The sequence below is a fragment of the Narcine bancroftii genome, chromosome 1 (genome assembly GCF_036971445.1).
Source record: "Narcine bancroftii isolate sNarBan1 chromosome 1, sNarBan1.hap1, whole genome shotgun sequence".
In the NCBI taxonomy this organism is placed as follows: Eukaryota; Metazoa; Chordata; class Chondrichthyes; order Torpediniformes; family Narcinidae; genus Narcine; species Narcine bancroftii.
The window spans coordinates 275,704,644-275,718,678 of record NC_091469.1 but is presented as its reverse complement, the minus strand read 5'-3'; the positions used below and the strand labels follow the sequence as shown (position 1 = coordinate 275,718,678).

General features: G+C 42.1%; 1 long non-coding RNA gene across 10 annotated transcripts in view; it reads left to right on the top strand.

Moving 5' to 3' along the window:
* The window catches only part of LOC138744063 (uncharacterized), a 120,924-nt gene that overhangs the window by 1,225 nt on the left and 105,664 nt on the right, over nucleotides 1–14,035 (top strand). For 2 of the 10 annotated variants that reach the window (XR_011345243.1, XR_011345246.1), the window contains exon 2: nucleotides 11,388–11,457. The exons of the other annotated variants lie outside the window; for them this stretch is intronic. This is a non-coding gene — a long non-coding RNA (uncharacterized lncRNA). The remainder of the gene's footprint in view (nucleotides 1–11,387; nucleotides 11,458–14,035) is intronic. 10 annotated transcript variants of the gene reach the window in all.

Here is a 14,035-nt window from a genome sequence, read left to right as displayed (position 1 = left end):
ATAAGGGGACAAGGAGTCCAAGGTTCTCCCACCCCTGGTGCTAAGGTGCTCCACCAGGATCTCCACACCCCCGGACCACTTAAATCTGTAAATTTGTATATAACTGAATATTTTTCAACTTTTTTTGTAAATCCATGTTCTCTGTCTTAATTTACAGAACCTAAATTCTACAGGAAGCAGTGAATGCAGTGAACTGGGATTCACTGGTAGTAGGTTGTGCTGATGGCTGGCTCTGCCCCCATCTGCTTACATATAACCCAAAACCCTTCTGAAGACTACTGTGAGACCGTAGCCATAGTTGTAAGCTAATAAAAACATTTGTTCTCCCTCCAGTCGTGAGCTTTTATTCACACTACAGGAAGAAGCTATTCCTCAGCCTGGTGGTGCTGGCTTTCCTGTATCTCTTTCCTGATGAGAGCAGCTGAAGGATGCTATGTGCAGGGTGTATGAACACTGCAAAACATGCATTGTACTGGTGGACCACCCCTGATACTGTAACTCCTCCCCCTCAGGATTTCTAATAAAGGTGGTTCCGCCCATTCCCCTCCCTCAGTACTGTCTTGGAATCTGGCCCACAACATGTAAGATATGCCTGTATTTATAGCAATTAAAGCCTATTAATTTCAATTTTTGGTCTGTTGGGTCTAATTGATAGCACCACAATTTAATCGCTATCGATTTTGTGCCATGGACAAGGTTATTTGAGCGGAGAAGCTGGAAACTGACCCTAAGGATCTAGAGGCCTCTATAAAATTCAACCAGTGGCTGCACTGCTTGAACGCCTTTATGAGGTGATACAATATTCAGGAAGAAGTCGATGAGAGATCTGCTGTTTGCACAGGATGGCCATCGCATTTTCCAGATGATCAGGGACTGTGACGCTTACTTAGTCATTATGGGACTCCTGTGAAAGCAGTACCGGGCCACGAAGAATGTAATCTACACCAGATCCCTCTTGGGCGCCTGTCAACAAGCACATTTGGGCCTTGCGGGAACTGGGGCGAGCTTGTGGCTGCACTGACGTTACAGCAGCCCTCTACCAGGAGGAGCTGAACAGCGACACACGTGTGGCCGGCTTCAGGTCTGACCATATCAGTCAAGGCTCCTGAAGAAGGGTGATCAGACTCTGCAGGATGTGGTCGATCTCGCCAAATCACTAGAGACAGCCCAACAGAACATGGAGGCTTACTCCTCTGGCAATACGGCCACCACGTGGGGAGCACAGGCGCCGCCATCTTTGGACGAGGAGTCCCAAATAGCAGCTGCTATCACCAAACACCCAAAGTTCTATTACTGCAGCCAGACGAAACACTGTCCTGCCAGAAACACAACCTGCTTCAGCTGCGAAAGAAAAGGATACTATGCAAGGGTATGTAAGTCCTGACCTTCCCCTTGCAGCACCGTGTGCGAGCACACAACATCTTGGATCGTGTCATTTCCGGCTCTAATAATGGTCGTGGAGAACAGCGTGGCAGGAATCCGGGGATGACGGCCTGGGTTGATGTCACTTCCAGCTTCACTTCCGGCGGTGACAGTGTGCGAACCATGAGGGAAGCCATCTTCGGGGTGAACATCTTGGAGGTCGCCAACCCATACAGCAGAAATGAGTCAGTCAATGAGCTGGCATCTATCGTTCTGGATCAGAGTAGCCCACATTAATTAGTAAGGTCCACTATGGACATTGAGGTAAACAGCCGCATTACAAACTGCTTGTTCGACACAGGAAGCACCAAAAGCTTTATACACTCGGGCACTATACAGCACTGCTCCCTCACAGTGACCTCATTCCAGTGTAATATCTTGTTGGCCTCCAAATCCCACTTGAAATCCGAGGTAGCTGGAACGTAACGTTAAATGTGGGTGTACCAAGTACAAGAATTTTTAATTGTTTATTATGCCACAGCTCTGTGCACTGATTATACTGGGATTGGACTTTCAGTGCCATCTTAAAAGTGTTCTGATGGAATATGATGGCCCCCACCCACCCTCACGGTCTGTAATAACCAACTTTTAAACCACATGTTCGTCTCCCTGAACATAGCCAACCAGCAACCTGAACACCACCTACAGTCTGTCCTTCCTCCAGGTCCCAACCGCCCCCCCCAACCTTTTTGGAAACCTCACTCCCAATTGTAAGCCTGTGGCAACGAAGAGCAAGTGATACAGCCTCGGGGACAGAGCCTTTATCAAGACTGAGGTTAAATGGCTCCTGGCCGGGAGAATCATAGAGCCCAGCACTAGGCCTTGGAGAGCACAGGTAGCAGTGGTAAAGAGCAGAGAGAAGCACAGGATGTTCATAGACTATAGCCAGACCATCAACCGCTTCACCCTAACCATCTTGGATGCCTACTCCCTCCTCCGCATAGCTGACATGGAGAATGAGATTGCCCAGTACTGGGTCTTCTCCACCATCGACATCGTCAGCCTATCACCAGCTCCCGATCTGCCCAGAGGACAACTCATGCACGGTGTTCGGGATGGACGGCCGCCTATAGCATTTTCTCAAAATCCCCTTTGGAGTCACGAACGGGGTTTGGGTCTTCCAGAGGGTGATGGACCAAATGGTGGATGACAACCAACTGAAAGCCACATTTCCCTACCTGGACAACATGACCATCTGTGGCCATGACCTGCAGGATCACAATGCTAATCTGCAAAAATTCCTCCAGACAGCTAATGCCCTAAACCTCACATATAACCAGAACAAATGAATGTTACACACTTCACATCTGGCTATACAAGGGTGCATGGTGGAGAATGGAGTCATTGGACCCAACCCTGAGTGTATGCGGCTCCTGCCGGTGCTCCCACTCCCACTCCCCCCATAGCCTGAAAAGATGCCTGGGGTTCATTGAACCCATGTTCAATGGGTCCCTAATTATGTGGACAAAGCCCATCCTCTGGTAAAAACTACCACTTTTTCCCAGTCGATGGAAGCCCAAGCAGCCTTCACTCGCATCAGAGACGACATTGCCAAGGCAGCAATGCATGCCTCAAACGAATCCATCCCATTCCAGGTGGAAAGCAATGCATGGCTGCCACACTTAACAAGCCGAGGAGGCCGGTGGCATTTTTCTCCCATACCCTCCAGGGCCTTGAACTCCAGCACTCAGCCATTGAGAAAGAGGCCTAGGTCATAGTGGAAGCCGTGCACCACTGGAGGCATTATTTAACTGGCAAACCATTCACCTTGCTGACTGACCAATGTGCAGTCGCATTCATGATTAACAGCAAACAACAGAGAAAAATTAAGAATGACAAGATCCTGAGGTGGAGAATTGAACAAGATCTTTTATCGGCCGGGGAAGCTCAATGAGCCTCCTGATGCCCTGTCCTAGGGTACCTGCGCCAACGCGCAAGCACACCACTTCCAAGCCCTTCACAACAGCCTCTGTCACCCCAGGGTCACCAGGCTCTATCACTTTGTGAGAGCTTACAACCTCCCATACTTGGCTGAGGACATCAGGGAGCTGATCGCAACTGTCCGGTCTGCGCGGAGTGCAAGCCGTACTTCTACTGGCCGGACAAAGCTCACCTGATCAAGGCCATCTAAGTATGGACTTCAAGGCCCCCCTTCCCTCTATGAACCAGAATGTGTATTTCCGTTCACCATCCCCTGGCCAGGTATGACCACAGCCACAGTTATTAAGTCCCTGCGTAACCTCTTCACGGTCTTTGGATACTTCATTTACATCCACAGTGACCTGGGGGGGGGGGTCCTCATTCATAAGTGAGGAGTTGTGCCAATGCCTGCTGACAAAGGCATAGCCACGAGCAGGACCACGGGCTTTAACCCCTGAAAGAATGGTGTGGTGGAAATGGAAAATGGCACCATTTGGAGGGCAGTCCTCCTGGCAAGAGGTCTTTCCAGAGGTGCTCCAAACCACTAGGTCCCTCTTCTGTACTGCAACAAATGCTATCCCAGGAGGTCGGCATCGGGAACCACGCGATCTGGCTGGCCGACAACCCTAGGGCCTGTGCTACTCCGGAGACACACTAGAACCTATAAAGCAGACCCCCAGGTTGAGAAGATCCACTTTCTCTACACAAACCCCCAATATACCTACATGCAGTAACAGGATGGGCAGAGAGATACTGTCTCTGTCTAGACCTGGCACATGCAGAAGCCCCCGCAACGGAGACATTCGCTGGACTGACGATGGTCGACCGACCAACATCTCCTCTTCTCCCAGGGACACAGTTGGGTATCAGACCCTACCATTGGCACCAGTTGCACCACCCCAAACCCAATCCACACCACACCCCCACTCCAGCCTGATCCAGCCTCAAATGATTCTGGTCAGCCACCCAAATCGCAGCCACTGTCCAGGAGCCAATAGCTACACCACAGCCAGCACTGCAATGATCAGTTCAACGGGCAAAACCACCAGACAGGCTGAACCTTTAAATAGACTCTGAATAGATGCTGACACTTCACCCCACAGACTTTGTTTCAAAAGGGAGGGTGAACGTGGTGGAACACTGTAATACATGCATTGTACTGGTTGGCCCACCCCTGCTACTGTAACTCCTCCCCCTCAGGATTCCTAATAAAGGCGGAACCACTGAATCCCCTCCCTCAGTACTGCCTTTGAATTGGGACAACAGCATGTAAAATATGTCTAGGTTTATTGCAATTAAAGCCTATTAATCTCTGCTTTGGTTTGTCGGGTCTAATTGATAGCGCCACAGGGTGGTAGGGGTCCTCAATGCTTTTGCATACCTCTTCAGACAACAATCCTGGTAGATTACGTTGAATTGATGGGGCAGAGGGAGTCTCCAATGATCCTCTCTGCCACTCTTATGGTCCTGTGGATTGACCTCCGATTCATTTCTCTGCAGCAACTGTACCACCCTATGATGCAGCTGGCCTGCAGCTCCTGTAGAAAATTGACACGATGGTGGCTGGTAGCATTGCCCACTTGAGTCTTCTCAGGAAGTGCAGTTGCTGTTGTGCCTTCCTGACAAGCAAGGAGATGTTTTTTTTTCCACAATAGGTCACTAGTTAAGTGAACACCAAAGAACTTGGTGTTTTCCACTCTCTCCCCTTTAGCAAGGGATGGAGAAGTTTTGGGAGGAATTCCAGGCCAGAGATAGTAGAAATGAGGCAAGTATTGCTGAATACATGAGTAGGACTGGGCTGATGTTGGAAAAGGTTCCAAGGAAGTTTATGAGAATGATCTCAGGTTGAGATGGCTCTGGGGCTCTACTTGCTGGACTTCAGAAGGATGAGAGGGAATCTAAACGAAACATTCCAAATATTGAAAGAGCTAGTTTGAGTGTACAGTAGTGGCAGAGTCTAGAACCAGAAGGCACAGCTTAAGGAAAAAAAAGGATGTCCTTTAGAACACAGATTAGGAGAAATTTCTTCAGTCAGAGGAACAGACAGCTGGGTATATTTAAGCAGAGATTGATAAGTTCTTGATTAGTAAGAGGATCAAATGTTATGGAGAGAAGGCAGGAAAATGGGGCTGAAAGGAAAATGCTATGTTTTGAATCCAGAACAGACTCAATGGGCGAATGGCCTAATTCTGCTCCTGAAGTGAAGCAGACCCCTTGTGCACTATAAGACCGATCTTAAATTCCCTTTAAAATTTCTTCCTCTCACCTTAGATCTGTGCTCTCTTGTTTTGATACATGTATCATAGAGTAAATATTCTGACGATCTACCCTATCTAAGTTTTTTGTAATCTCATATACTTCTACCACCTCTACTCTTAGCCTTGTTCACTCCAGGAAGAACAAGCCCAACTCTATCCATCTCTCTTCATTACTGAAGTTTTCCAATCCATTCCACATCCCAAACCCAAGTATGTAAACACAAAGAAAAGCCCTCTTTTTAAAAAATTATATTCTAGGATGAAAATTAACAAAACTTTTATTTATAACAGGATTGATGAACAGGATATTTTTTTCTTTAACTTGAATTCATTCAAAACTTTATTTATTAAATATACGGTGGAAATAATCTGGCTCTGTTGAAAACCATCAATCTACAGGTACCTGGTGGTGATGCCCAATGATCTTTCTTGTGTCTATTTTTGCAAGAAATTTTCCCTGAACATACACTTTGCTCCCTCTAGTGGAAGCAAACTTTAAAATATTTGTAATGTAGAATGTAAAGTTAGATAATGTTAAGTATTATTTTACAGAAATCCAGTTTAAGTTTTGTTCTGGGCTCAAAAGGACAACATTTTTTTATGCTTTGATCTGAAATATTAATGGATTGTTAAAAGTTTGCATTTTGATCAAATGAATACATTTATATTAAGATTAATAATGATACGAGTCTGTAACAGTACATACCTATGTTTTGGGCTTGAGAAGGGCGTAAGCCTGAAATGTTGGCTATATATTTTTACCTTTGCTACATAAAGGACACTGCGTGACCTGCTGAGATCCTCCAGCATTTTGTGTTTTTACTTCAACCAAGGTGTCTACAGATTTTTGTGATTTACTTTTTTTCCTTTTCATTAAATATCCTCATCATCCTGCTCATGTTCTCTTGTCACTGCTACCTTCAGGCATAAATTACAGAAACCTGAAGACTGACACCTCAGGTCCAAGAATAGTTTTTCTCAACAACTATCAGGCTTTTGAACCTTCCTAGACTACCCTAACCAGAACACTTCATCAGGGCTACCAAAGATCTGTCTGCACTCTCATAACATCACATATTTTGCACTAAATACAACTGTGAATATTTATTTATCCCTTTATATTTATGTTTTCTCTCGTGTAGTGATTTTTATACTTATTGATCATTAGTGTATTTTACGTACCTGCATAGCTGCAGCAAGCATGAAAATATTCAGTCCATATGTGCATTGTATTTCTGTATATGACAAGAAACTCATCTTGCCATACAACTTCATTAAAGTTTACACAATAATGGATTTATACTGCCATCTTCTGGATGAATGATATATGTGCTGTTTTAAGACAAAGAGAAGTGGAAAAAGTATAGCAAAATCAATGCAAACAAAAAATGTTTATTTGTCAACATGAGGCACTTTGCATCCTTTCAATTAATTATAAGAAATCACAGTATGAAAATGTGGTGCTCTGGTGTTGAATGATTGTTCATAAACCCAAGTTCAGTCCATGTAAGAGTCATAAATTGAGCCTATCACTTTCTATCTAAATAGTCCCACTTGCCTTCTTTTTCTCCCATTGCCCTGCATACCTTTCCAATGCAATGTTCTCCTACCCATGGTGCCAAACATGGTATGTTTTAAATTGAAATGAACAATTGAACATTAAGGCAAAGCAAGGTTTACAAGTAATATTATCAGCCTCAGCAGTAGTGGGCTAACAAAACCTCAGCAGAGCCTAGAACTGTGTGAACAAGGAAATTCCCATTGCCAGTCACTTCCTGCTTTAAATGGCAGGACATCAATGTCACATGTAAGGAGACCACTGACTCATTATGTTTTGAGAACCTGATCCTCTAAGTCCATTTTTTCACCTGCTCACAGGTTAAAGTCAAAAGATATGGGATTAGTGGAGGCTGGAGTTGGATAAATGCCAATTCCAAATTTTAACTACTTGCTCATCCAGGCTCCAGCAGACAGGCAGCATTCCTATCAATACATTGATTTGGTTTTTTTTGACAAAGGAAATGTGCAACACACTCAATTGCATTTTATATCTTATGTCAATCCTACAGACAATGACATCATTCCCCATGAGCTGATCCCTTTGGACCAAGGTGGGGGCCAGAGGTCAATGTCCTGGAAGTGAGCAGACAGGATTAGAACCATTTTAATTTGATCCTTACATTTCATATTTTTCTGGTTCCCTCAAGTTGACTTGCTGATAACAATGTTCAATGCCCCTTGATCCTCTGATTTATCCCAATATTTCCTTTTATCCCAATATTGTTGTCTTCCATCACTGTGAATCCCTAATTTTGAATGCTACCCAAAGCCTTCATACTTTGATGTCCAAGATCTTAATGTCACAACCTTCCTTTACTTATTAGTATCGTCCACCTATCCCTGATCCACCAAACCCCTGCTGAAGATCTAGGGGTGAATTGTCCATCTCCACCACTAATCTGGATGCTGGTTTAGATGCCTAGTTTTGAAACTCCATGAGATTCCCAACCCCTACCCTGCAGCCTCATCGGCAGGTTTAATTCCTCTTTGAAGCTACTGTTGGATGGGGTTTTTCCAGATAAAAGCTGAAACTACAGCAGCCTCCTCTCTTCGCAAGTGAAAATAAAAGATAACTCTTGAAGAAAGTCAGGGGAGTTATCCCCACTGTCCTTACTTGCATTTAGTTCTTAATCAAAATCACTAAAACAAATTTGAGAATGCAGACACCATCAAAATGCAATCTGTCAAAGTATGCCAGATGCAAGTTAGTCACTGTTTCACAGGCGTTATTTATTATTATGAATTACAGTGAAAGTTTTCCTTTCTCTTTCATAATTCCTTTATTCCATCCTTAATAAATCATGATAATTAAAACAAATGTTCTGCGCCATTAACCAGGTAAGTATATTTTTTAAATTTCTTTTAAAATACATCAAAAATTATCACTTCGGCAGCAATTTATTTTAAATTTGATTTTTTTTTTCTTACTCCTATTTTGATATCTACTTGTGTGCTTTCTGGTATAAAATTTCTCATCTGCTCCTATGAACTCCAACGTTTAACTATTATATTTAAGATGAATTATAATTCACTGCTGAGCAGCAAAAGATGTTGTATAAGCACTCATTACTGAATAGACTCAGTCAGAGAAAAGGTATTGAAAAGGAAATAAAATAACATTGGGTAACAATTACATAACAAAACAATTAATAGAACAACTCCTCCCTCTTGTTAATTGAAATGAACATTCTGATTTTATTTACAACTCCTCCCCCTCGTTTAATTGAAATGAACATTCTGATTTTATTTACAACTCCTCCCCCTCGTTAATTGAAATGAACATTCTGATTTTATTTACAACTCCTCCCCCTCGTTTAATTGAAATGAACATTCTGATTTTATTTACAACTCCTCCCCCTCGTTTAATTGAAATGAACATTCTGATTTTATTTACAACTCCTCCCCCTCGTTTAATTGAAATGAACGTTCTGATTTTATTTACAACTCCTCCCCCTCGTTTAATTGAAATGAACGTTCTGATTTTATTTACAACTCCTCCCCCTCGTTAATTGAAATGAACGTTCTGATTTTATTTACAACTCCTCCCCCTCGTTTAATTGAAATGAACGTTCTGATTTTATTTACAACTCCTCCCCCTCGTTTAATTGAAATGAACGTTCTGATTTTATTTACAACTCCTCCCCCTCGTTAATTGAAATGAACGTTCTGATTTTATTTACAACTCCTCCCCCTCGTTTAATTGAAATGAACGTTCTGATTTTATTTACAACTCCTCCCCCTCGTTTAATTGAAATGAACGTTCTGATTTTATTTAGCCTTTAAATCTTTAAAATTTGTAACCCCTTGTTACAAATACATTCAGATAGGAGAGAGGATTTGGGAGCATTGGCTGTTGCTTAACTTATACCAAATGGGAAATATCCATTTCACATTGAATGCTATTTTGAGTGCTTTGAAGGATGATAACATTTCATGAGATGTTTGCTAACCACTGTGATAGCAAGACGATGATGGGTCCTTTTGTGATGGAGCTGTTTGCTTGCTTTCTTGATCGTGTTTCACAAGAACAGTATCCCCAGGCTGTAATGTACAAATACATTTTCATCTCCTTCCTTGCATTTGCTTTCATGCTGGTTTTTATGCCTTTGCCATGCTCACATGGATGTCGACCACTGTTTGCAGGATTTTCCCCGAAAATCTGAACTCCTACATTGTGGAAAAATGTAGCTGGCTGCATAACCCATTGTTGAAGTGAAACAAGAAAGTCAGCAGATGCTTTGACACTTTAATACACAAAATGGCTGGAGAAACCCAGCAGGACCCACAATGTCCATAGGAGATAGGCTGAGACCTACCATGAAAAAGGGCTCAGGCCTGAAACATTGGCTATATATCTTTGCCTCCTCTGGGTGCTATGCAACCTGCTGAGATTCTCCAGCACTTGTGTGTATTAATGTTGAATACAGAGTGCCTTTCATTTTGTGCAAAGTGATCAGGTTCTTTCGTCCATGATATGTCTTTGGCACGAGCTATGTAGATGACCTTCAACAGTATTTACACAAATCTATTTACCATTAGATTTCTACCCGTGAGATGTAATTTTTGTATTTGTGACACGTTAGTAGTAGGCAAACTTCTAGTAGTCATCACTATTGATAGCACTTGCTTAACTGGTGGCACTAAGTAATGTTCGAACATATAAAAAAAAACTTACATACCATTGAGATAGTTTCAATTGTACCTTTGATGTGAATCTCAGCTATCTCAGAACCCATGAGGTCCTCTCCTTTTGCGTGTCGTGGGTGTGTGTTTGTTTTTATGAGGAATTCTGAGTAGGGTACTTGATGGGAGGAGAATGGAGCTGGTGCTAGGTTTGTTCCTCTCACCATAACATATCAAGTGGAGACCTCAAATGCACCTCCTCCTAGTTCCTCTCTTCCATTGTCCTTGAAGCCTCTCTGCTCCTCTCCTCCCTCTATCAGAAGTAAATCACAAACACTTGTAGGCACCATGGTCGAAGTAAAAACTCAAAATGCTGGAGAAACCCAGCAGGTCAAAATATATAACCGACATTTTGGGCTTGAGCCCTTCTCAAGTCTGAAACATCGGTTATGTATTGCTACAGACTTAAGTTATCATTAATCTTTAGGTGACTAGACACATTTTTTTATAGTAAAGTTACTTTGTGGGGTGGACAGGGACACACGCAACATAATACCATTTTGAAGCAGATGCCGAGACTCTGCAAGGAGCGCTGAAGTAGCTTGTTTAATGTTCAGTTAAAAGCACATCAGAGTGATTGTTCTATTGAAAGTTTGAAAGCATGGAGTGTTTGCTGAGAGAGGCACCTGTTCAAACAAAAAGACCATCTGCTGGTTGAATCATCTTTTTGGGAAAATGAAACCTAACAGAGCCAGTAGTGATCAAAGCAGTCATGTGATTAAAGACCCTTGAAGCATCACTTTTAGTATCATGAATCAGAATGATCTGAAAATGATCTTGGAAGAAGATGATGACTTCAACTTCCTCTCTTTGCGTATAGTGGGGTTAAGTTTAGAGTTAAGTAAGAAATGTTATTATTAATAGTTATTAATAAAAAATATTGTTTTGAAGATACCATTGTCTTGGTGAATTTCTATTGCTGTTGGTCTAAGTTGTAACAGTATTTTTTATCTTTGCTACATAAAGGTCACTGTTTGACTTGCTGATTTTCTCCAGCATTTTGTGTTTTTACTCCTTCTTCTATCAACACCTTTCAATGCCCAGAACCTCCCTCCTGCATGAATCTCTGGTTGATGAACTTGGGAGATGGTCACTAGTCTTTCTATCCTCTCAGGTACATCATTTGCAGTTAAGTGTTGTGACAGTGATGTGTTGTGTAATGACTACAGTATATATCAGCATATAAGGTGATTAGTGTATAAGACAACTCCAGAATTTCCACTAAAAATGAATATTTTGAGCTAAACTCGCTGTATAGCACTTGCTGCTGAGAGACTGCCTGCTGTTTATGAAGGAGTGAAAATTTGAGCCTTTCCAAGAAACCCCATCTTTGTAACTGGTCACTACGAGATATTTTGTGAGTGGCCCGATAAGGCAGTGCAAATAGAATCCTATCCTAGGGGATCCTGGCTGATTGTTTACTGTTTGTCAGCTGTTGCAGATGGTGGCTGGTGTATTATGTTGTTATACATTTTTATTATTTTAATGTAACATCGCTGTTAATCCATCTTCCCAAACGTTTCCCAGTTATTTAGTAGTAGTACCGTAGGAGTTATGGTAGTGTTTTATGCTGTTCTCCAACACCACGGAGGACACTCTAAACCACAGGATATCAAGGTTTGCATTTTATACTTTGCATACAAGATGATCCTTGGTTTTGAGGTGATATCTGTAAGGTTTAAATGCCATTTTATACACAGGAATATATGGTATTCCTTTCAGGGCAAGAGGCCTACATGTTAGATTCATGGCAATGTGATTTGGTAATAATGATCATGAATGTCGTTTTCCTTATTAGAAAGCATTCCATTGTGATAATCTGCTTGCATAGTTTCACAGGGTCTGCTATTGAAACTGCAATCCTAATGCTGCAATGTGATATTGCAGAGATGAATCGTGCAATGCTGTAATTTAATGGCGCTAAATGAAGCGAATAAATTTGTTGACTGAAGTGAGTTTTCATTAATAATCCTGTCATTAAAGGAGTACTTATATTTGTAATTATTGTCTCAAAAATGTACTCAATTTGGTTCATATCAACTTGAAAAACAAAGCAGCTTCCCACCATTCTAACATATGATGCAAACAGTAGATTTTAACATTTAATTTCACATCTGTCATGTGATTTAGTTTCTATATTATTTATTCATAATAACAGCATTGTTTTTTTTTGACATTACCATTTTTCCGACAATATAATCTGGCATTATCCACCATAATTTGGATTCAAGCTAACAAAGAAATGTACTACACAGTGAAAAATAACTGACCATGCTGATGACACAAAATACATATTACAGTACTTATCAAAGTTAATAATATAATTGAACAAGAAAAAAATTTATGCTGATACTTTCTTATATTGTAATTCAATTTCTGTACTAAGTGGATAAAGAAAATTATCTCAACATTACCACCTATGATTGTGTACTGTTTCACTGACTGACTACAGTCACAGGTTCTGTACATCTTTCTATCCTATTGCTAGATTTGGGGAATATAGTCTTTGTGATATTTTAAGGCACAGCTATGAGTTGTTCACTCATTTCAATCCCCACTGTACAATGGGCTTGCAATGAAGAGTGCCAAATGACAGTAATGGCCATTCTGTCAGTCATGATCATCCTTGGGTATTGTGCCGCTGGTAGTCACTAGTTTGTTTCTGGAACAGCAGGCTCTGCCATAGTTGCTGCAAATGTAGAGCGTTGTTTAATTGTTGTCCGCTGTGCTCTTCACTTAGCTCTCCACTCCTCAACTGACTCAAGATCACTCTCTCGACTTGATCTAGGTGTTGATGAAGAGTACCTCACCATTTATTGTGGTCATCTGCTCTATCCTCCCAAGACTCTGTTGATTTTTAAGGCTTTCATGGCATGCTTGCAGTGGTCCTTGAAGCGAAGCTAGGGTCTACCAACGTTCCTCTTGCCTATTACTAGTTCTCCATAGAGGATGTCCTTTGGCAGTCTACCATTCTTCATGTGATGGATGTGACCCAACCAATGCAGTCTGTTGTCTTATAAGCATGAACATTGTGGGAAGTCCATTGAGGGAGAGGACCTCAGAATTTGAGACTTTGTCTCTCCAGGTGATGCTGAGAATTCAGCAAAGGCTGAACAGGTGAAAACTGTTGTGTTTCCTTTCCTTCTTGGAGTAGGTGGTCCAAGGAGTGACTGCAATAACTACAGGGGTATCTCCCTCCTGAGTAGTGTTGGCAAAGTCTTGGCTCATGTAACTCTGGCATGTCTACAAATTCTGGCAGAACAGGTCTACCCTAAGTGTCATTGTGGGAGGTCAACTGTCGACATGATTTTCTCACTCTGTTAACTCCAGGAGAAGTGCAAGGATCAACAGAAACCCCTCTATGTCGCTTTTATTGACTTGACCAAGGGATTTGACCTTGTCAGCAGGGATGGGCTCTTTCAAATTCTTCCCAAGATCAGCTGTCTCTCAAAACTCTGTAGTATCATCAAGCCATTCCATGACGATGAGGGCTACAGTCCAGTATGATGGTAGCTCATTGGAACACTTCACTATTCATAGTGGAGTCAAACAAGGATGCGTGTTGGATCCTTCATTATTCGGCATCTTCTCTCTGCTATTGAAGCATGCATTTGGAATGTTGACAGAAAGCATCTACATGCACACCATCTGATGGGGAGCTGTTCAATCCTGCGCGCCTGAGAACAAGTACA